Raw genomic sequence first — 24,518 nt, forward strand, 5'->3', positions numbered from 1 at the left:
CAGGCATCATACAGCCAACTCTCTGTCTGCAAAGGTCTATCTGTCTGGGTGCGTAGCTGCTGGCAGAGCTTCAGGCTCATTGCAATGTGAACCAAGGTTGGTGACAAGACTGAGCAAGCAAAGGATGAGGCAGATCATAACAGAGTTACAGAACAGCCATGAAGGGAGAATTTCAAAGCTAAGGTCCTGACCTGGAATGGCATGTGTAACATCATTTCAGCACATAGAGACATTTAAGAGACCAGTACATCTTCAGCTCCACACAAAGAGGTTCATCTGCCCACTTATGATGGACAGATCACTGCACACAAGTGCAGCAGTTAATGTCTCTACTGTGTCATCTGATAGCACAACACTCAACATCTTAACATGCTGCACCACCTGACAACAAAGCACTCAAGACCTCCTGTGATGTGTCTTTGTCACCAGTTGTAAGACCACACTGAAAATGAAGACCACCCCACCCTATCAAAGACTTTATGCACCGTTGCAAGCAGTTGAAAGTAATTACTGGGGATGGTGACTTCAAAGGAATGACTATATAACAGTGCTAAGAAATTGTTTCAGACTGGGCATATGTTGCCAAAAGAATGAGCTGCCATTCAATCATACAAATGAGCAGCTTCAGAGCCCGCTGCAGAAGAACCTATAAAAAGGGCAAGGTTGCCAAAATCACATAAGAAATCCAACTAGTGTGGCAACAGCAAGCAGTTATTTTAGTGACAGTGAGCAACCTAAAAGGGAGATGTAAACAACAATTATTTCTAAAGCACATTTTCATACACAGTATGTATCTCAGATTGCTTTAAAAATGCCAAAGAGATAGTTATAAGAAGAAAATAAAATTAGGTAAGAATAATAATGAAAAAGTAACAAAATATAAATCAATATCAGCTCACATAAAATAGACATATTATTAGTAGAAAAGTAGAGCCTTTAGGTATTGTTCAGTATTCTAAGTCTCTAAAGGTGAGTATGATGAAAAGGCCAGAAGGCAGGGAGGATAGAAAAAAAACAACTCCAGAAAAGCAGGAGAAAAAAAAAGTCTGCAGGGATTCCAAGTCCAAATGACTGATTAGTCCCCACTAGAAATTCAACCTAACATAAATGTACTTATGTCGTTCCTCATTGTTTCCAGTCTTCGGAAAAGCAAATGTTCATCATCATTTGAAGCAAGCGAGCACCTGTAGAGGCACAGTGCTACAGTATATTACATTCAGTAACACTGATATGGATAGGTTAGGCTCTACACATCCCCTTTATGAAATTTTTATCAATATTTATGGAAGGTTATAAAGCAGATCCGAATTAGATTTCCTTTGCAAAATTGAATTATGCCTTCCACGTATCACATATTACTAATAATCTGGGATTGCTTTGTATTCAGTCAGGGTGAGCTTTGTATTACTCAATTTAAAGGTTTTATCCACTGATTTCTTCAACGTCCATTATCTTTCAAAGCTTCACAACTGGGGGGAAAAGGCAAGAACCAACTCTGGATAAAGTACTGACCACATAGAAATGCCGCCCAGTGCCAATGTCTGGCTCTGCCCCTGTCCAGACCCCTGAAGCCATCCATTTTATGAACTGCTTTGTAGTCTCCATGAAACTAAAGAAAACGTCTCCTTATTGATGCTATATAACTTGAAAGCGTTAAAATAAATATATTCCTTTGAATGAGCCACAGCTCTCATCTGGAGAAAAAGAGACAAAATATTAAGATCAACTTAAAAGCAAGTGAGTAAAAATAAACTTTTACTTTAAATGACTGTATAGCATAGTAAGTAAAGATGTTAAGTACATGATAATGATATATTGACAAGGTCAGCTAAACCTTGTCTTGCGACAAAAAAGATACAGCTGCTGCATTTTTTTCATTGTGTAATCTTTTTTAACTTAAACTTTCACACCTTTTGAAAAGTCAAATTACATTAAAATTGATATTTTGACATCTTGTTCAGTTACTCATCCATCAAGTTTAAACAGTGAATTTCATCGAGACTTATTTCTTGCTTTTGACAGCCCGCGACCTAGTGAGCCGCCCTCTAATCGACCCAGTCGCCAACTAAAAGGATTGGGGTGTGTCTAGGTCTCCAACCGTCCCCTGATTGGCTAAGCCTGCTTAGCCGCCAGGCTTGGGAAACCCTTTGCCTGGGAATTCATGATTCAGCGCTGAGTCAACCGGCCGCGTTACGTGGCAAGCTGCCTTGCGGGCGACGGTTACGTGCTTGCGTGGGGTTGGCGCGGAGCCCAGAAACTGTAGCTCTGCTCTGCATGCTGTTACCGGAATTAGCTTGTGTGGAGTGTTAGGCAATATGGTTAGTGTGTGATTGCGTCTTTTTTTTTTTTTTTTACAGAAGTTACATTATGCTGATAAAACAATTACATATGGGTTTAGTATGTTTTTTGACCATTAATTTTACAACCCGGTCCATTTTGGATAATACAATTTTGTTATCGCACTGCCTTTACTCTCTCTCTCATTTTATTTCTGATTTCCTTTCTTCACTTGTTCAGAATTCCAAAACAGATGAAAGCTGATTGAAAATCAAGTTTTTCCACTGAGGAAAAATTTTATTTTTGAATGGGTATTTTATTGTCAGATTTTTATATTTGTGAGCGTTTTTTGTAACGCTATATTGACGCTGATCATAAGAGCAACGTTTATTTATATAGCACATTTTCATACAAATTATGCAGCTCAAAGTGCTTTAACATGCATCTCTCTTTGCACACAAAGTATAAAATGCTCAAGATTATAAACCTGAACACTGAAAATATTTCAGATAATTATATTGGGGCTCAATATTGGAAACTGCATTGCTGAAATGTATTGTTTGTTTTGTTGGTTTTGTGACAAATGTGGTATCAGTTACGTGTTAAATATACTATGTAATTGGTAATACTGCAACAGGTTTCATTAATGATAGTGGAATATTAAAGTTTTTCATCCTTTGTAGCTGTTTCCATCGCGGCATGTCCTTTTCATATTGAAGCATGTTGGGATCTGATAATGTTATAAGGACAGAGTATCTATGTTTTGGGGCGTCTGAAGATGTTTTAGCAGGTTCAAATTGTGGTTTTTGACTTCAATTGTTATAACTGGCCCCAAATGCCTTTAAGATATGTAATTGATCTAAACTGGATGATATGATCAGATGAGCTTAATAAATTAGGGAATAAATAGCATCCAAGCCACAATTCTAAAAGGTAGTTAAAGACCTAAGATACCTTAATGTCATTTGTAGTGAATCATTATGTCAATTCTGTATTTACTGTAATTTAAAGATATATAATGGTGTCAAGGTAGTAACATTACTTATTTACTGTCTTTATATTTTTTTTACCTGGCTGTGAAGATGGAAAGCAAATGCTGAAACACCTGTTGAAGAAGACTTGGTTGGTTGTTAGTGATTGCACATTATTTCAGATTACCATGTAGCTTGGAATGTTGTATTACAGGTATATTAATTTAAACATCTTGCATTGTATGGCTTGCAGGTATTGTTTGTTTTGTTGGTTTTGTGACAAATTGTGTCCCAGTTACTTGTTTTAAATGTACTCAGCTGCTTTACAGTATGTAGTTATTGTTAATACTGCAGTGTCTTCCTAGGGTGGTTGTGTAAGGTTCTTCTACCAGTACTCTGGTTTCTCTACATCATTCCCAAAAATGTACTGGATAATTGGATCGTCACTTTTAAATGGTCCTGTTCAGATGTGAGTGTGTGCCATGAGTTGGTTTTCCAAACTGACTGGTTTTCTGTCTAGGACTAATTAGTGCTGCTAGCGTAGGCCGTGGCCTCATGCAACACTGAATTTGATTAATAGGCTTTGAGAGTATTATGTTTTTCTGTAGTTGCCTTGTGTTTTATTATCCTTTTGCTTAGACCTCCAATATAATTTCTTGCTTAGTCAAGGTCTTTTAATAGCACTTAGTATAATGAAGGCTTGTTAAAGTAACGACTGAGTGGATGATTTCATGAATAATGATTCTGGATCTTAAATTTCTTGCTTTGTCCGACAGCACATTAACACCACTTGCTTCTAGATGTGGTGTCCTTTTCCTTCTAAAACAGGTATCAATTATTGTCATATGTGTCAAAATATTTTAAGCATTAAGTTTGGATAGAAGTGTATTTGTCCACAGGATGAAATTTTGGCTTTTGCAGCAGCTTATTAAATAATTAAACATACAGTAGTCTGAACACACACCAGAATGACAAAAAGGAAGGAAATCAAAAAGAGAAACTTCTGATTTGGCAGTTACAGTGAGGCAGTATACAGACCTATTGCCTTTGGTATAATGGAGCCTCAGTAGTGTTTCCTGACACACTTCTGCTGAACAATTCATTGGCTGAATGTGTTAGTATATCAGAGAGGGGATGTGCAGCATTATTTATAAAGGGACTCGGTTTTGTTGTAGTTCTCTCCTTTGCTACTTCCTCCAGGAGGTGCAGAGTGTATCCTGTAACTGAGCCTGCCTTTTTAATTAGGTTGTTGATTTGGTGGGCCTCTCTTGAAGTGATGTATGGTGACATAGCAATGCTATACTCTTAATATAACTGATAATATGCTAATATTTTTCAAGAGTTTTTCCCAAAAAAAAGAAATAAAAACAAGGAAAATAAAAATGAACAAATGAAAAAAAAAGTTTTGAAAGCTAATACTTGGGGGGAGGGTGAGTTAGATCTGTATTATCTTTCCTGTCATCACAAACTCTGCTTGCTTGCTGAATGTATTCATGTTCTTTTAATATTTCACTACCAGCCTGAGTCTGTTTCCGGAGCTGCTGTAATCATCACAATATTACACGGAAGTCCGAAGAGTAATGCGTTCAAAATATTATTAAGTCAATATTCTCTAATTTATAATGTTTTATCTTTTTTTTTTCCAGAATTTGTACTATAAAGTGGTAAGGACACCACATGTTGTTGTAAAAAAGGTACTGCTTTAATATCACTTAGTGGTACATCCTATTAAAGTGTTAGAGAATGTAGCATTGAAGTATTCTCTTTGAAATAGTTTAATTTATGCTCTGAGATTTTTCAGATGAGTAATGCACACATTTTGAGGTAAGATAGTTATACTCACTAATCATGGTTCCAGAGGGTGGTGATGTGTTACACATTAATTAGCACATGCAAACAAGAATGTCCCTGTATGTGGGACAACTTCTCTCTATGTCTAGAACAAGTAAATTACTCAAAAGCACTTACATCTTGCTATTAACTTTTTTTTTGTGATCAAATGTTTATTAAGTAATGACTATTTGACAGGATATTTCAAGAAACAGACATGGCATACAAAGTAACCCAACCCACCAATTCCCACCCTAATATCCAAAAATGTAACACTTAATGAAAAGCAAAGTGAGTCAGTGGAAAGCACAGAATTATACTTATTAATATTAAAATGCAACTGGAGAATTGGAGTGTCCTTTATCATATTACAAAGGGTGTTTAGATTGAACAGCTGCTGGCATTGTGGCATGGGGAAGCCTAGTATCATAAGTCAGCAAGACATTGGCTTTATACTTTAAAAGGCCCATAAGTTCTATTTTCTGTTGATACTACAGTATCCAGTGTTTTTATTTGTATTCATTGTTGCAGTTGTTGTCACTTTAATTTTACATTATGTTTAATGACTTTAGAAATTGTTAAATCATTTATGTGTATATGGCGGAATGGTGCTTCAGTAGCCATCTGATAGCTTCAAGAAATTGAGCTTGTATGCTGGGACGGTGTTTTGTTGGCATGGAGGGTTTTCCCCATTTTTTCCTGTCCAATCTGCGTATGTTGCGTTGACTGGCCAATTTAAATTGAAACAGTGTGAATGTGTGTGTGAGAGTGCCCTTTGATGGACTGAAGTTGGTTTATGTACAGTACTGCCTTGTGCCCAAAGCGGTCAGAATGGGCTCCAGCCTCGCAGTAACTCTGAGATGTTTCAACAAGGGTCAGTAAATGGAAGTTTGCTGTAATGATTGAAGACACACATGTGCTGTATTTTTGAGACATGTACTGTATGTAACAATCTTTAAGTGGCACTTTGGTACATAGTTAGCTGTTCAGTTTGTTTAGCAAAATGTTATTTGAAAGTGATAGATGACCACATTCTAGTCTATCCCACTTGAACTTTTGCTGTATAAACCAGATTAAGTTGTTTGGAAGATGATTACCATGTCACTGCATATATGTAAACTTCAACACAGATGTTATGACCATTGACTGTTTTAAAGCAATTTCTCACGGTCCAGTTTTAATTGGAGTAGCAGAGATCTTTTGTTTATTTTAAAGGCATATCTAAAGGATTGTCATTAATAGCAGAGGTCAACAAACTGTGAACAGAGATCAAATTACAGAGGTTCACTAATGTTGCCAAGGAACAACACTAAACTTAATTTCCTAAACAAAGCTCATTCCATAAGAGATTCACAACTAAATTAATTTTATTCAAGCTCAAAGTCTCTCACAGTCTTCCTTTTATTTACATACAATAAGTTCAAACACTATTTACACTGTGCAGCCCACGTATATAAAATGACAACAATAATTCCCCTGGACACATGGAAAAGGCATTACATGCCTAGCAGCCATATAGCAGCAAGTAATGCTTAATAGGGTTGCCCCTCAAACTAGAAGCATGACATGGCAGCAACAATGACATCACAAACATAACGGCATTCTTTATACATTTAAAACAAAACAAACCACAACCACTACACTGCTAAAAAGTGTAAACAAAAAAAAATAACATTAATAATAATGACTGATGATAATAAATTAATAATCATCCCACGCTGGTACATGTAGGCACTAAAAAACAAAGCATACAGGGCAGAGCAGACATCTTCTTGTTGTCCTTGCAAAAGGAATCAATAAACCAGTGTGAAATCGCCACATACAATAGGTGCTTTAACACTCACCAGATCCATCAAGCTGTTCCTGTCAATTAACTTGGTTTCAAACCAAAAGTAAAACTATTGGAGCAGAGTGTCTAAATTAAAGTGATGACTGAAAGACTGTATGATAAATGAAAGAATGGAACTAGAATGATGAATAATGACTGATTTGGTATAGTGAGACACTTTTAAAATGCATTAAAATTCTTCTGAACACAGTAATGCTCAGCTCAAAGAAAAGGACTAAAGCTATGATTTGTTCTGTCTGCCATACTTACTTTTCACCTTAGCAGCTCATTCTCTGTTGCACAGACTGATATAAAAGTGTGTGAGTGTTTTTTTTTTCAAGCCCATTGTTTTATACCTGAGCATAACAAAACACAGGCAGAAATTTCCTGCTCATATTTTAGTTGACTGAGTGATCTCAGTGATCAATGATAGGTGATGATAATGAGAAGTACTAAGTACTCGTACAAAGGAAAGAAACAATTGCCATATATTGAACTTTAAAGGTAAAACCTTAATGATAATTACAAGCTGTCATCATAAGAATGTATAAAATAACATTTATGCTGGGTCCTGCAGTCAGCTTAAAGTTTAGTAAAATGGAAAACTCCAGGGTCCATCAAGGCATCCACATGCTTGGAGACATTTTCAGTGCTTCTGGGCCTGGGATGTTGCAGTGGCTGCGGTTCAGGTTCTCTAGCCCCATCTCATACAGTACTTCTTTAACTCCACATACAGTTAGTGAGATCCTGAGGTGTTACGTTCTTTTGTCCTCCTCCTCCCACTCTGTTTGATTTCTATTGTTCGCTGTCTAAACTTTCAAAGCTGTCTCTGCCCAGTAAGCTTTGTGTAAAACTGTCTTCATATTTCATTTAAGCCAAATCATTTCTATTGTTATATTTTTAATAAATTAACCATTAAAATTGCCCTGTTTCATTAATGCTGTTGCCTCTCCAACACAATCAAATGGCACTGTGCTCACTGTCAGAATAAGACACTGACTAGAAGAAAAACAGCTGACCCCCTTTAAACTTGTCTGTCATATTCAGTCATCCTGCCTCATACAGGAGCCATAAATAATTTACATAACCAAGGGCAAAGGATACAGCTAATAAAACAGACAAGCTTGATGACAAATTAATAGCTTAGGTGAAAGGCCAGATATCTGAGTTTAAAAATGCCCATTACAACACAATATTTATTGAAATATTCTCTAAGTGTGACCTTAAACCTCAGGCAATTTGTATTTTTTGTTATGTTTTGAAAAATGCTTCAGTTTCATACAGGTCTGAGATAATGCTAAAATCTACATAGGTCAATTACCAATCTGCCCTCTATTATTTACTATAGAGGTTGAATTATAAAGAATCAAAGCTGATCAAGGAAATATTTGAAAACTATATCCGTGTATTCACAGTAATATAATTTAGACAATCTGATACAGTTCTTGGAACATGACCTTATAATTAGATTGACAGGTAATGAATGGAAGACAAGCCTAGAAGGAACACATTTGTCTACAAATTGTGCGAGGCAACATCTAAATCAGTTCAAAGTCATACATCACATACTTCTTTCTCATCTCTTACTGTCAAACTTTTACTTTCGATTAGTCCCCAACTGTGAGAGACTTGGCCGTGTTTTTTGGCCTGCCTTCTTCTTATACCTTACTGGGGCACAATTTTCACCCACTCACAAATCACAATTAATTTTATGATAAATCCTCATTCCATTTTTAATGTAATATCTGATAGTGCACTATTACTTAATGATAAACACAATGAATGAAATGTTTGAAAACCCTTTACTACACTGCTAACTCCTCTTTATTGTGTCCAATTGAAACAATTCTAATCTAATTTAACATAATAGGAAATCAATGACAAACATTATGTAAAATTTGTTTAAAAAATGTACTAATTAAGGGGGCTCTGAAAATTTTAGCATGTAGCATTCATTTCTCAATACTGTCCTCAACTAGCCCACTATGAAGTTGTCTCAGACTACACTAAATTGTATCTGTGCATATTCACAGTTATTGCCTGTCTGCAGTCTACTACAATTCTTCCTTTATATTTCAGTTTTTACTTGCACGAATTCTCTCAATTCTCTCACATTTTTCTTTTGACTTGATTTGGTTGGAAAGGAATGATTTAAATGTGTCTATTAGATGCCATGTTCAATATATGTTGTATCCAATTTAGTTTTTTGCATTATTTATTATACTTAGAAATGGCAAAGTGTAAATATAAATAACAAAGGAACAATTTTTTGACAAATAAGATTTCACATTTCTATCCATCTGTCTTTTGAAAACACACATGAAGAGTCTATCTTTGTAAGCCAGAGCTCTTGGAAGTAACCAGAACAGTTGTGTAAATTTCTAATAATAGTAGCAGTGACTTCTGTAATTTATTTTAAAAAAATAAACTAGATGGCATAAGCTAACATATCTAAAAGCTACAAATTTACTTTCATTGCTTAAATGATATTTTACCTTGTTTGCACTGAGTGTCAATAACTTAAAGTTAATAAGAGTATTAATTTGGCTATTAATTTCTAAAATAGAACTGTCTGCTAGTCTCATAGACTCGCTGTATAATAAGTCCAAAAAATATTATCACCATACTTGCAGCTTTCACGTGATGCTGACACTATTTTTGTATTCTTAAAAAGATATTAACCCAGCTACAGGGGATGCACAAACCAGTGTGTTTCTTCGTGCCTGTCCCAAGCCTGTGGAGGGTTACGTCAGGAAGGGCATCCAGTGTAAAATTTTGGCAAATCAATATGTGGACAAAGATGATCCCCTAAGGGGAGCAGCTGAAAGAAGAAGAAGAAAAAGATAATAGTATTCAATTAAATATAAATAATAGTATTTTATACCAGAGATAAGCAATGATTTATGTTTGAGCTCATGTTTCTCCTAATTAAAGAAACAGATCAAATATTTACACTGGCAAAAAAGTCACTGGAAAAGAGACATTTACTGAAATAAAATGCTAAACAAAAATTATTAATAATCCCAATATCTAACACCCACATTCTCTGTGCCCATCTTTGTTTTTCAAGCCATGGGCTTAATATTTAGTATGCAGGTTCTTCTTACAATAAATGAGGTTTTGAAAGTAAAACTTTTTCAACAGAGATGACTTGTCTTCAGAGTGGCTACAAAGACTGACAGTACACAAGTAACATACAGGTTGTTTTATTGGTGTGATATTTAGTACATTGACTTTTCAACCAAAAGATCTGGCATTGATTCCTGTGCATTACATTTGACTTTTTCTTTAATTCAGCATTTCCCTCACTGATTTAACCCAGAAGGAAAAAAAAAAACCCAAGAATATTACTGTATATACCAAGATGCTTTCCACTATGAACAATATGTGTATACTGTACTAAATCAAAAATGTTTTTAAGGATAGTAACGTTTGGCAATTTATAATATACAGCTTTTTTTCCCCCCTCTTTCTTTCTATTTTCTCACCTGGGCCATGCCATATAACTTGGCTAGTATATAATAAGATAAGAGTAACAAATGAATATGAAAGACCTATCAACTAACATTATTCAATATATGTATTTAACATTTCATTTTTAAAAGGTTTAAGATAAGTTCAGCAACAAAACATTTGGTATTAATCACTACCAACACTTCACATTTTTGAGACTCAACAAGCAACATTGACAACCTTATTTGCACCTAGTCTCATAAAAAATTTCCTTTGGTGTGAACCCCCTCTATATCTACTCTATTTACAATTCTGTTTTTTTTTTTCCCAGTTTAAGCCACCCTTGCATTTTCTTAATTCATTGCACTGTTCTGAATGCTCATGCTGCACATAAATATAATGCTTACTCACAGTTAACTGGTTCATGTGTCTTGAAGAACTACCCACCCATATAACATAGCAGATCTTTTGTTAAAAACAGCTCACCCTTCTGTGGCCCCAGCCACTCCATTTCCCTTTAGTTTTGCTTTTCTATGCAAGTCTTTGATTTTGTTTATCCAGTTTTTTCCAAGTTTAGTTTTGCTTCCATACAATAAACATTTTTCAATTTATGTTCTGCTCTGTTTTGTCAATCTAAGAGGTGGAATGAAACTTGAGGATTTTTTTTGTTTCATAAGTATGAAATATATTATTCAGACACACACCAAAATAAATGAACCCTCGTTTGCTTGGTTGGGTTTCTAGGTAGCATGCATAAAAGAAGACTGACTATCCTTTGAAAGTAGGAGAGATCAATACTATTTCTTAACAGTATGCTTATAAACCACACTATAGATATTTGCCTAAATATCTTGATTTCTCCACTCTTTTATTAAACCTTTACACAGTACAGTATCTTTCTCCTCAATCTAAGCTCTCTAATGTCTATTCTATGCTACTTTGTAAGATAATGTACAATTTGTGCTGTAGTTATCCAGTTCAGCTATTCAGTTGATATGCAGAATGTGAGCTATTTGGTTAAATGATATCTACCACAAGGTTTGTATTTTGGGCAGCATTGTGGCACAGCATATTACTTTTGCTTTTCCCTATATTTCAGTCCAGTTTTCACTTCCTAGCCTGGTTCTCTTTTATGTGATGTTTTAGCATTCATCATGTGTTAATGTTTTTTTCTGTCCCTTTTAACCTAAACATATACTGGTTGGTTTGTTTATGTCTCCAAATTGTCCCAGTAAGAATGTGAATCTCAAGATGGATTGGCACAGTTGGAGTGTGTGCTCTGAGATGAACTGACATCTTTTTGGAGGTTGGACAAAACAAGTGAGTGCAGACAAAATTGATGGCTGGATATCTATAATTTTTGTTGCTTTGAATGTTTGTAGCACCGAAGACCCCAGTAGCAGACTGGTAGGATCCACAACATATTGCAGCTGTTTTTTAATTTTATGTTAACATTTATGACAAAGATGTAAATACTGGTTATTTTAATAGATCTTATTGTATTTAGAGAGCACATGTGCATTAGATAATGGATATCCATGTTGAATGCTAGATGGTGTTTTCTTGTAACTTACTAAAGTAAAACTTACTACAAAATATACTTTGTAAATATTTTCTTAAAATATTTTTCCATCTGTTTAACCAACAATCTGTTTTCCTTCTGATATTTCCTGCTTGCTGTACTCATGCTAATAAAATGTATTACATCAAACTTGTGACACAGACCAAGTGTAATGAACACATCCCCACTCAACTGGTTCAACTCCATTTGTTTCCTCTTTGATAATTCTGCTACTGATATACAAAGCTGTTTTTTGCTATGAGGAGTTAAATTTTTGTTAATAACTTTTTATAATTTGTTTATTAAGTTTGCATGTTTTTGATATTTTTTCATTGTTTTATCATTATTTTATTGGCAGTTATAACATAGGTAATACCAAATCTAAACTGTTACCTTTTATATTTTAAAATTATTTTTTGTGATGCCATTTTTGTGTTTATTTGTTTTCTAGGATGCCACCATTTTATATTTTTGTATTCATGGATACCACCATGTTGCTGAGGATGCTGAGTGCCACTAGGCATCTGAGTGTACTGCATGATGTTATTTTGTTCATCTTATAAAATATATTAACTAGCAATTAAGCTTTATGAAAATTAAGTACAGACTTTGCAAAAGACTTGAGCAAAATTAATCTATTAATTTTGGTTTAGATTATGGTTGTGATTTAGCTATGTTCTTTAAGTTCAAATTTAGGGTAACCCCTTTTGCTTTCATTGTGTTTTATGACCTTTGTAAAAAGCTGACCTTTTAGAAAGTCCTATCACTGTTTAAAAGAAACTGTCTGAAAGGACTATCATTTTAATTCTCTTTGGACATTACATTCAAACAAACTGACATCCTCTGGTCTTTTTACTATTGTAAAGAATTGTTATGTAACTCTTAGTCATTGGATAATTTAGCTTTGTGGATCTGACCTATTGGAGCTCTCTCCCTAGGTTTGTTTGTGAATTTCCACTAAATAGTTCTATTCAGGCCGTGCTTCAAAACTCATCTTTCCTGCCTTGCATTTTAAAATATCTACACATGTAAGTGTATTGTTTGATTTAAACCATATTTACAGACTTTTTGGATTCTGATGTTACTGCTTTATCACCTCATGCTCTCCATTGGCATCCAGTTCATGCAAATCTTAATCTTAATTCTTATTGATAAATCATGTTTTTGGTTTTTTAATTTTTATCATGTTACATTAAATTGTCATTTTGTTTGCTTTATGCAGACCGCTTTATAAAAGAAAATTGACTGACTGACGGAAAGACTGCATAATATGTATGTCTTTTCCTTTGGTTGTACTTTAAAGATTCCTGGATGATTAAATGAGCAGGACTCAAAGTGATAGAGCAATCAAGTATCCCAAGTATAGCTCAGGTGCCAAGGGCTTTAAGCAGGGAGTAGCATAAGTTGTGAAGAAGAGCAATTTCACAGAAACATATGAATGTAAAGTTGAAATCTCATTCTGGACTATTAAATATTTTACACTGGTCTATAGCTTTGCTAGCAAATGAAAGGACGTCATACACACTAATTAATTAGAAATTATATTAATAGGACTTATTCAAAGTGAAAGGAAAAAAGCCTAATAAAATGAATTTTGAAAAATGAGTATTAGTGACATGGGCATTTACAGTGGGATAACAGCATGCTGCATAAAGAGGTGGACCAATTTCAAAGAGGCTGTGTTTTTGAGAAAATATTTTTTGCCAGAAAAATGAAAACTAATATAAAAGGAAGCAGGTATCTTGTTATCTGGGAAGACAGTGGGGAGATAGTGCACAAGAGAAGCCTAAAGTGTATTTTTAAAATAGATTTATTAGAGAATGTGTCTGCGCATTATATGCTCATTCTTTTCATTCATTGAATTTGATATGGTGTTTCAGTTCAGACAGAATCCAAATCTGTTTAACAAAGGATGAATATCCTGTTATGACACTGAGGTACACTGGTCAGCTCTGTTGCCTCAAGGCTCTTGAGACCTCTCTTTAGTTTCACAATCCGATTACAGTCAGTGTGATGTTGAACAATCCTTCTACGCATATGTTTTTTTTTTCTGATATTTCAAATCCCAAAGACATGCTTAGTAAGCAGGCACTTTGATTTTGGCCAGGTCCAAGTGATTGTGGGGTTACAAACATGTCCCACCCAGGGCTGGTTTTGTGCTAAGATAGGCCTCAGCATCTCATATGCCTGTAACACAAACATGGGCTTAGTACTGAAATGGCAAGGTTGAACATCACTCAGCTAAGCAGATGTACAGCTCCGGGGACATACAGTATATTCATTTGTTTTTCCTCAGCCTGATCAGCTGCTTGTTTGCCCAGTCTTCCAGTGGCCACACTGGTTTCTACAGGCATTATAGTTTCTTCCAAAATCCCAAAAATATGTATTTTAGACTCATAAAAGGGCCCAGTGTAAAGGAGTGTATTGTATGCTTGTGTATACCCTGGTGTCACGACTAGGGTCGGTTTCTGTCTGCTTGTGTAGGCTCCAACTCTGCTTGAGCATAAGGTGGAAAAGAACTGAGTAAGATGAGTTAATGGATAGATGGGTGAAGCTATACAGGTAGTGTTCTAATTAACAAACTGTTTCCAATCTTACCACTTGTACATCTTGCCTATGAATGACCATATAGAGTGTAAGGATTTACACCTTAGTCTTAAATAACTAAAATCATTCTGATTAACAATGTTGCTGCTTCTGTTGAATGTGTATTGTTATTTTCAAAACTACTGTATACAGTATGTTGTATTGTGTATTGCACCATTTCACTGCTTTATTCTTCCATCCATCCATTATCCAACCCGCTATATCCTAACTACAGGGTCACGGGGGTCTGCTGGAGCCAATCTCAGCCAACACATTGCATAAGGCAGGAAACAAACCCCGGGCAGGGCGCGCACACACCCACACACACACTAGGGACAATTTAGGATCGCCAATGCACCTAACCTGCATGTCTTTGGACTGTGGGAGGAAACCCACACAGACACAGGGAGCTTTATTCTTTTCTTGATTAAAAAAATACAACCTGAACATGAATAAATGTGTTTATCATTTGACTTCATTGTATCTTTTGTGTATCTTACACAAAACTAAAAGAAATAATATTAAGACAAGTAATACAATAAAGTATAAAGAAAGGGCTAGCCAAAATAAAAAATACTATCTCAATACTTTAAGGTATGAATAAGTTTTTTTTTTTTTTGCCTAGTTTTTAATTCCGTAAATACAGAATTATTTATCAAATATGCATTGAGTGTTCAATATTTAGACAGCAAGGAAAATATTGCAGTAGATTTCATTGATGAAAACAGATGACTCGGGCATAAGCAGGAACGTTGCATGGAGGCTTTAGTTGCCTAGGAAGCCTGGCAGGCACATCAACTGGGAGCTCCTTCACCGCTGACGCTGCATGCTGTCATGCTAAACAGCAGTTGTAATAAGGACAATAGAACAGTTTAGATTAGAATGTCAACATGCAAGAGAAAACTTTAGTCAGCAATACCAATTTTTAAACAAATAACTTGAAATGTTAATATGTGTGCATTTTTTTTTGCAAATATCTATATAGTCTCAGCTAAAAGCAAAGTAAATGTTAAACTGCCAGTGAATATTTTCAGTACTATTGCCACTTTAAATATGAGAATGTCATAAAGAAACTAAAGAACATGAAGTTTTACAGAAGGTGCAGATTTTAATATTTATTTGGCAGACGACATACAGTAATCAAAAACCATGCTACAGTCTAAGCCACTGGCCTAGGCAGTTCACGACAGGACAAATCCTGCATATTCAGCAACTCATGCAAAGATGTTTTCTTTCTAATGTATGGTAAATTAGTTAAAAGAAAGCCATCATGAATGTATTGCGCAGTGTTTTGGAGCATCACAACTCACAGATCACTGCCTCTGTGGAATTTGCACATATTTCCCTGTCTATTGATTTTTCTATTTGTACACCAGTTTTCTTTTATATGCTGTCAAGAATACTTTAATTAGCCTAGTGTAAGTATATGCTAGTGTGCCATTCCAAAGGTTAGGCTTAATGTTGCTACCCAGAACCCTATAAAAGAAAGAGTGTGTATAAAATGGATTGGTAAATGAATGTGGTGAGTCTCAGTAAACAATCTCTTTCTTGTATATAATATGATGATGAAAGAAAAGGTAGCATTGCTCATGTAATATTCTAGTGGAGATTGTCCCAGGAGAGGCTTAATAACATTTATCAAATGTTTTGGGTGTTCTTTGGTTTTTGTTCTTATTCTTCTTTTTAATTCACTTTAATTGATATTTCAGGTGTGTGTGCCACTGCTGATGACAACATAGAACATGGCTACACTGTATAAATGGGAAGAGGAAAGGTGTGTGACTTAAAAGGAATGTGCCAGAAAGCAACAGAGTTATGTTGGCACATATGGTAAACATGTCCCATGTAGCAAGGAGCAGTATGGGTTGGATTTAGACAAAATGACAAAATAAGCAGAAGAACCAAAGCAGCATGCTTGATCATTTTTACCAGTTTCATACTACCCAGTCCTGGCTACAAAATATTTATCTTAAAATGAACTACCTTCAAAATAAGTGCTTTTGCATAAAGTTAATAGTAATAATAATAATAATAATAATAATGCATTTTATTTAATGGGCACCTTTCTTAGCACTCAAGGTCACCTTACAATAAAATTAAACAACATTGGTAAAATAAAAACAAGAGAATGATAAGAAATTAAAAAGAAATAATTAGCAAACAAACAAAGATAACAAGCAGTAGCGCAAAATTCAAAATTGGTTTGCCAGTTTGAAAAGATAAGTTTTGAGGGCAGTTTTAAAATGTGTTATTCAATGAAGCTGACGTATATGAGAGGGAAGAGAATTCCCGAGTTGAGGAGCACAATGAGAGACACTCAAGCTCCCATAGAACTGAGTTTGATGTGTGGTACAGAAAGTAGAGCTGCAGATGAGGATCTGAGTAAGCAAGAGGGAGTGTAAGTCTGTGGGAGATCAGTGAGGTTGTGGAGAGCTTTAAATGTTAAGAGCAGTATTTTGTATTGTATTCAGTAGTGAACAGGGAGCCAGTGAAGCTGAGAGAGAATAGGTGTAATATGTTCAGTGGATTTAGAACAGCAGGTTATTATCCTGGCAGCAGAATTTTGAAGAAGTTGTAAGCGATGAATATGTTTTTGTGGGATGCCAGATAGAATAGCATTACAGTAATCTATACGTGAGGTGACTCGGACATTAACCAATACTTCAGTACTGTGTTGGGTAAGAACAGGACAAAGTCTAGACATGTTTCAGAGATGGAAGAAGGCAGTTGTATTTCTCTGAGGTGGTATGCTTATTAGAAGAGTGAGGTTTCCTAGTATTTTCAGCAAGGTTTTTCTAAGCAGTAAGGTGTTTTAAAGCCCTGAGCTGTTTGGTTAACCAGGCTACAGATGGTGAAGCTAAAGAGACAAACAACAATATTAATTGACTAAATAGGCTGACATGCTGGCTTCCACATATATATTCAAAATTATATCGTAAGTCTTTGAACAAGTATTGTTTATCTCTTTACTCTCAAGCACTGACTGCAGTTAGGTATCGCACTATAGTTAATCCATCCATTTTTCTGAGTTTGAATTTGCCAGTAATTTGTAATAAAGGGCTAGAATTTATCCCATCAGCTTCAGACACAGGCAGGAAGCAATACTAGAGCCAAACCATCATAAATATACTCCGACACTGTGAGACAATAATTTCATGAAACAACAAAACATGTCCCTTTATCTCAGATGGTGGCTTTTTCAGTGTCATGGAAATGGGAAACGTGTTTGATCCACCTGCAAAATAGGTCAAGTCTGGAGTCTGTCCTTTGACTCAAACATATCAGTGTCACTGGTGTCACATTATGTGACTTCCAGTCGTTGTGTATATACAGTACGCAGCTGATGATTTTGTTGCCAGACCATGTCGATTTACATAATAAAAACTAATGGGCATGGCAAATTTTCCAGCATAGTCATGTTTGTCCCTTTTTTTCCTTTTGGAAACCAATGCCACACTGATTGACTTAGCCAGTGCTGTACAACTGATTAACAGGTACAGCGAGTTCAATTGTAATATTAGCCCTTTTTTTTCCAAAGTTTGTTGTGGTACATAAAACATGTGACATCAGACAGATGAGCTTCTTTTATGTTTGTGAAAACCAAAACACCCATGTTCCTTATTTCTTATCATTGCATCATATGCATTGTTTTTCCGAATGAAAATTCATTGGTTGTCAGCTCTGTGACTAAAGACAAAATCAACCTAATTGATTTCTGTCAGGGTGAATTACAGACTAGTGTGTCACACTAGGCAAATGGCCTTCATTAAAGCATGCTGCAGACTACCTCTGACTTGCTAATATTATGTAAATAAATGCTACAATTGTAAATTGATGGAAAAGTTGTCAAATTAACAAATAAACTGTACGTGGTAACACACGGTTAACTAAAATTAGAACTTACTTGAAAAAACTTCCTTGAGGAGAAAACAAGAGGCTTTTTATTTATTTCACTTTTATCTTTTAAGCTTTAATGGTCTGACTGAATTCTTTTACATCTGCACCAGACATGGAAATTATCAGGGAAAATGACATTTTGTGCAGATCACATGGTAGTTGTGGGCAAGCCTGTCACAGATTAATGCTATAATGAGCACCATGTCCCCAGGTGAACTTAAATGTCTCTGCTGACATCTCCACCCAGTCTTTTCAAGATACTCGACTCTAACCAATGAGGGGGTCTGTGTTAATGTTCTTTCTCTCCACATTGTATATCTGCCACTACTTACCTTGTTACCTGTTAATAATGTCAGTTGCCATTTTTTTCTTGAATTAAGACTATTGTAATGAAAAAAGGCTAGCACTCTGGTCCAGGATGAGTCTCTGCCTTGTATCCAATGCTTCCAAGGTGGATTCCAGCACCGTATTACTCTGAATTGGATTAAGCTGGTTCAGCTGCTTCACTTCTCAGTATATATTCAACAGAATGTATTACCATATTAATATGACAATTACAACATGTTTTGAAAACAAAAATACAGGAACACTTACAAATGTATAACATTTCTTTCTCATTTCAATAATTTCCAAGGTGGCTTTCTTTTCCAAATATCCTTTGACTGAATTGGAGATTCATCTTCGGTTCTTTTCACTTGGGTCCAGGGCCACTGAACAATGCAGAGTATCTAATCAATAATATTATTCAATGTCACATATACTCATAACTTTAAATATATTCAGATACAGAACATCAAGCAAGTGGAATTTTAGGATTTCATGACTTGGAGATTTGAAGGCCACTTTTAGACGTGAATGGGAACTTGATACATGCTTGTTTAACAAACTGTTTCAGTGGTTTTGCTGTCTATTCAATAATTGCTGGGGTTCAATGAGATTTCTAATAAGGACTGTTCAATTCCAATTCCCTTTTCAATAGTCTAATGCATAATTTTATGTAAGTTCATCCTAAGAGCATACATTTTTCAGAGCGAACAAGCTATGCAAGCCATGTACTTCATGCTTGTCATCACCACCAAATGAGATGTAATAGTTATACGTTTCAAGCTTTAAAAATAGAACAGGGTTTGACACTTCATTTTAGTAACACATTAGTATATACTACTAAGGCTGAAATGTCCTAATAAGAAAATGTTCTAGTAGATGTGAAATGAGAGCTTAAAATATTCTGTTTTTTGCTATATGATACCAGAGTAACTTGTGGTCCTGTCGCAGAAAGCCCTTGGCAAAAGCTTGTGGATTGTACTGTAGTGTATGTCACTTCATCAAATTAAGTTTTTTACCCTCCACTTCAGTAATTTTGTATCATCTGGTAGTATTTAAAAATAATAAGTGTCCCCCAGTTCTCTTTCCCATCTTCCCCAAGTACTGAACATAGTACATTAAGTATTTTGGTCTCCATTCTATAAAAAATTGTAATGGTGGAAAACAAGTGTGGTGTCTAATAGAAGGGTAAACACTTCACCAAGCCTAAAAGGGTAATGCACAATTCATTAGTGTTAATTGGCAAACTTCAACAAATTATTTTTTGGAGCAAATATGCAACCGTGTCCACCAGATATTTTCCTTGAAATTCATTGTCCAGCCAGTTTAGAAAAACTTTTTTTCTCAGCACCCCATGATGTTTTGCGGCCACCATGACATTACAGAGGTGTAGCAGCCAGTTTTGGATGGGACATCCCTCCAATTATATAGCACTGATCCTAGCAGTATGCTAAATAAAGCACTTGAAAATACATTGAAATACAAAATGCACATTCAGAAGGAAATTATAAAAAGATTCTGTATATTTGTGTCTTAAAGGTAATCTCTTTATGTATGGACTTGTATGTGACCTGGGTGTAATATGTGAATCTAGTGTGTTAATAGTATTACCCAGAGTGCTGTGCAGTTGATGCAAACCAGAAAGATTCCCATTATTTAGTGTTGCACTTATTTGAGAGCATTAGCAGTGAATGAGCAAAAGTATCAAGGGAGAAAAAATAAACTGTACTTTCTGGTTCAAGAGAGGGATGAGTACCTGCATTTGAATCTGTGGGGGGCAGACATTACCGAATTCATGCTGTTTATATGTTACTGTTATTACTGTTACATTCATATGTTACTGTTCTGATATTGAATTCTGTTATCTTTATAATTTATCTCAGGAAGGTATGGTGGCCTTGCACCTAAGATAATATTTTTGGCCACAATGGTCAGTCCAGCATTAATGGCAGACATTTCTGTAGCCTTCAGGGACACTTAAAAGACCAATGCACTCTTTCAATCTGCTCAAAACTAGTTCATTTTCTCCCTCTCCTTTGACTACAATACATTTTGATGAGTTTGGCATATTCACTTTTGCTTGGGTCGGTTTTCTCAACCTCAAAGTGGAGAAATTGGGTCCAGGCAATGGATGGATGAAATGACACATCAACGTATCACATAAAACCAAGTAGTGTGGTGGAACGCATGTGCAATAGGGACCATTGGTCGGATCTTGTGAACAGCTTGTTCTCATCATCTTGTCCTAATCAACTCTAATGTATGATTGTCAGATATAAGCATGCCATCAGGAGTACCACAGGCTTAGTGAGGGTATTTATTTTCATACACTTAAACTGTAGTCAGTGCAAGATGTTTGTGATGCTTTTTTTTTTTTGTCCGCACTTCAAAACCTTCTATGAATCTTCACCATAAAAACATACCAGGCATCAATATTAACAGATGGGCAGTAGGTGTCAAGTGATGATGCCATCCAATTGCTGACTTTGTGTGTGGCAGCTGGAAGTGAATTTGAAGACAATCACTTAGGCTCTTTTGCTAGCGATAAGCGAGTCTACTGTACCGAGATCAGCAGATGGAAAACCATGGGAATAAAAAATAACTTTCAGTTGTTTGTTGTTAAAATGCACTCGAAATGTGTAACAAAAAATACAGATATTAACTTTTAAAAGCACTTTTTGTGTACTGTACATTACAAATATGTTTTCAATAGGAATTGAGGAGAGGCCGGTTAGGTCTGCATATGTAGGCTATCTGAAAGCGTAAATAGTGCTTTCAGCTGACAGAAAACAATGGAAACAAAAATTTACTTTATGTTTATTGCTAAAATACACAAAAATCTGTAACAAAATTCTGTAAGAAAATTAGCATTTTTTTATGTTCAGATACCTGTACATGTATATGTTTTCCATAGAAGTTGAGGGTTGGGGGTTGCATTATGTTTGCTGAATGCGTAGGCTAACTTTGCTGGACTTGCGAACGCACTCTTGGAATGGAACTTGTTTGTATCTCCTTTGACTAACTGTAATATGTTTTGATTTACATTTTCTACAGGTAGCACATGGGAACATGGGAAAAAATAACTGGTCACGGCATCAGACTCTGAGTAATTCAAAATCTAAGTGCATACAGGAATTACAAAGTATCACCTCAAATTTCTGCATGTATTGAAAATGAATTGATGAATATGAAATGAAGAACGGTGTCTGAGAGTCCATCTCCTTATCAAGCCAGCAGAGCAATATGCTGTGAGCAATAATATCAAAAGCAGCTCCTAAGGCTTATCAGGGCTTGTCAACTTGCAATTCCATCCTGAGTTGAGGGTTGGCAATGCCTCCTCTCCTTCCCTCTGCAACTCTGGAGAAGTGTAGGCTGATGATGTATGACGTTACTTCTGTTTTTGGATGCCTGAGCCCACCCCTTACGCCTCATTGGTGTAATAACCAGCAACAGCACTATCCTTCCCCAATCTGGTCGGAGACTCCCATTTGAAAAGATGTCTATTTGTGAAAATTTTTTTTTGTTTGTTCAGTATTCACAATATAGATGGAGATCACCATTTGCTACCCCAACCCTTTACCTTTATTTGCCTGTTATTATTGCATTATGTTACTTTTATGAAATAACAGGCAGTCAATCATGAAATATGTTGATATTATTTGGTTGTAAGTTAATAAACCAGTATTGTAATTAAATAATTTTATAAAGTAAGTTTCTGCTTCATGCATCAATAGCATACTTTATTATTTCTTACTAATCATTCATACTTGTACTCTGATTTACCCAGGATAAAATGTATATTTAGTTTTGATGTATAGTTCTGGAAGTTGAGTACATATAAGCGTATGTGCAAAATAACGTGTTTGTTAACCCTAGAGAGTTCATAAGAGACCATACCTCAATTAAATTGGTTTTACATTGGCAGTGGATATCAATACAGTGTCTACACTCAAAATTGAAAAAGATAGTTACAGAAGAATAGCATTTACTTTTTATAGCACCTTTCTTTAATCAACAGCATACATAGGTCATTGTCAGATACAGATAAACAAAATGATTGTGTACATTCATAAATAGCATAAACATACACTGAAAAAGTAAATTCAAGACTAAAAGTGAAGTGGAACATTTATATATTGGAATGCTTTTAATATTAGTGTTTTATTCATATTTATGAGTGTGCTAACACATTTCAGGAAATGTGAAACCACAAGTTTCAATGTAAATGGCAGACTGGTACTAAGGACTTTACAAACTACAAAAAAGGCAGTTGTACTAGAATAACCTACTACTATAAAATGCAAGCTTTGTAAGATATATTTTTAACTGTGTTGTGGCTGTTATTAAAATTAACATTGTGAACTGGGTATACTGTATAAATCTGTAAAGATGCCATGAGAAAATCCATAAAGGAAATGATGCATTAGATGACTCAGTAATCTATAATTGTAGAACCTGTTTTGTGGTTTGTTTGAGTAATATGTAGAGAAGTGTTTTTGCCAAAGGCAATATAATACCAGTTTGTTTTTGCTTTTTCACCAAATACAATGTATAATACCAGTTTGTTTTTGCTTTTTCACCAAATACAATGTATCCTTGTACATGTTAAAGATACTCAGTTACACAGTGTTACAAATTAGAGCATTAGAAAATGTTTGACAAGAACAAGCCATTCAGCCCAGCAAAGCTTGCCAATTTTATCCTTCTAATTTCTTCACAATAACAGCTTTAAAAGTGCCTAAAGTTTTACTCTCCACCACACTACTTGGTAATTAATTTCATGTTTCTGTGTTTTTTTGTGTTGAGGACCACCGAGGTGTGCCAGCCACTCCAACCCTGACACACTCAGACGTATCACCTTAAGTTCAGCACACACATTTTTATTTTTTTTTTCCCATGGGAAACGTCTTCCCCTATTTTTCCACCTGTACAGCACAGTCACACACACACCAAACACAGTCTAGCACAAATCCCTTTTCTTCGTCTTTCTTTCTCTGTCCTGCATCCACTCCTCCTACCAAGCTAGCCCCTTTTATAAGGCAATAATCCAGGTGCTCATTGACCATCTTCCAGCAACACTTCTGGGTGTGGTGGAAGTGCTGTAACCCAGGGCAGCTGTAGCACCCCCTGTCAGTGCCCATGGACCCCAACAGGGTTGTATCAAACTCCAAATCCCATGGACCCTTCTGTGGGAGTCAGAGACACGAATGCAACCCAGGGGGTCTGCCACCTAACAGTCCTTCCAGTGTGAAAAAAAAACAGCTTTCTAACATTGGTGTGAAATTTACATTTAACAAGTTTCGATATATCTACTCCCTGTTTTCCTGTTGAACTCTTTTTAAAGCAATGGCCTGAATTTACTTATAATCTCCATCTTCTTATACTGAAAAGGTTCAGCTTGGTTAATCTTCCATAACTCATACCGTGCAGTCTTGAAATCTGCCTTGTCACTCTCCTGTTGACTTTTTCTAACAATGCTGTCTGTTTTGTAGACCAGAAACCAGAACTGCAGGCAGTATTCCAGGCGAGGCACCACCAGTGCATGATAAAGCTTAAGCACAACCTTCTTTGACTTGTAGTCTACACATTTTTTTGTGTAAGTTTTTAACATTATGTTAGCCTTCTTGATGGCTTTGGTTCACTGTCTGAATGTACTGCAGAAGGTGCTGTCCACTATGATTCCCAGGGGTACTTTCAAGTTTCAGACCTCCCATTATGTAGTCATATCAAACATTTCTAGTGTACTTCCTTTGTTTAATATACTACATCTGCCAACCAAGCCTGTATTCTG

The 24,518-nt window shown here is 35.6% G+C and overlaps 1 long non-coding RNA gene across 3 annotated transcripts; it reads left to right on the top strand.

The window, feature by feature from the left end:
• Positions 1 to 2,184: 2,184 nt before the first annotated feature.
• LOC120532196 lies at positions 2,185 to 23,079 on the top strand. 3 transcript variants are annotated; one of them, XR_005634251.1, is made up of 5 exons: positions 2,185 to 2,318; positions 4,895 to 4,942; positions 11,596 to 11,679; positions 16,216 to 16,280; positions 21,782 to 23,079. It is a non-coding gene; the product is annotated as an uncharacterized LOC120532196 (long non-coding RNA). The 3 variants fall into 3 exon arrangements; XR_005634250.1 differs by lacking the exon at positions 4,895 to 4,942 and having other exon boundaries at positions 11,592 to 11,679; XR_005634249.1 differs by lacking the exon at positions 4,895 to 4,942.
• Positions 23,080 to 24,518: the final 1,439 nt, after the last annotated feature.

The sequence above is a fragment of the Polypterus senegalus genome, chromosome 7 (genome assembly GCF_016835505.1).
Source record: "Polypterus senegalus isolate Bchr_013 chromosome 7, ASM1683550v1, whole genome shotgun sequence".
Lineage (NCBI taxonomy): Eukaryota > Metazoa > Chordata > Cladistia > Polypteriformes > Polypteridae > Polypterus > Polypterus senegalus.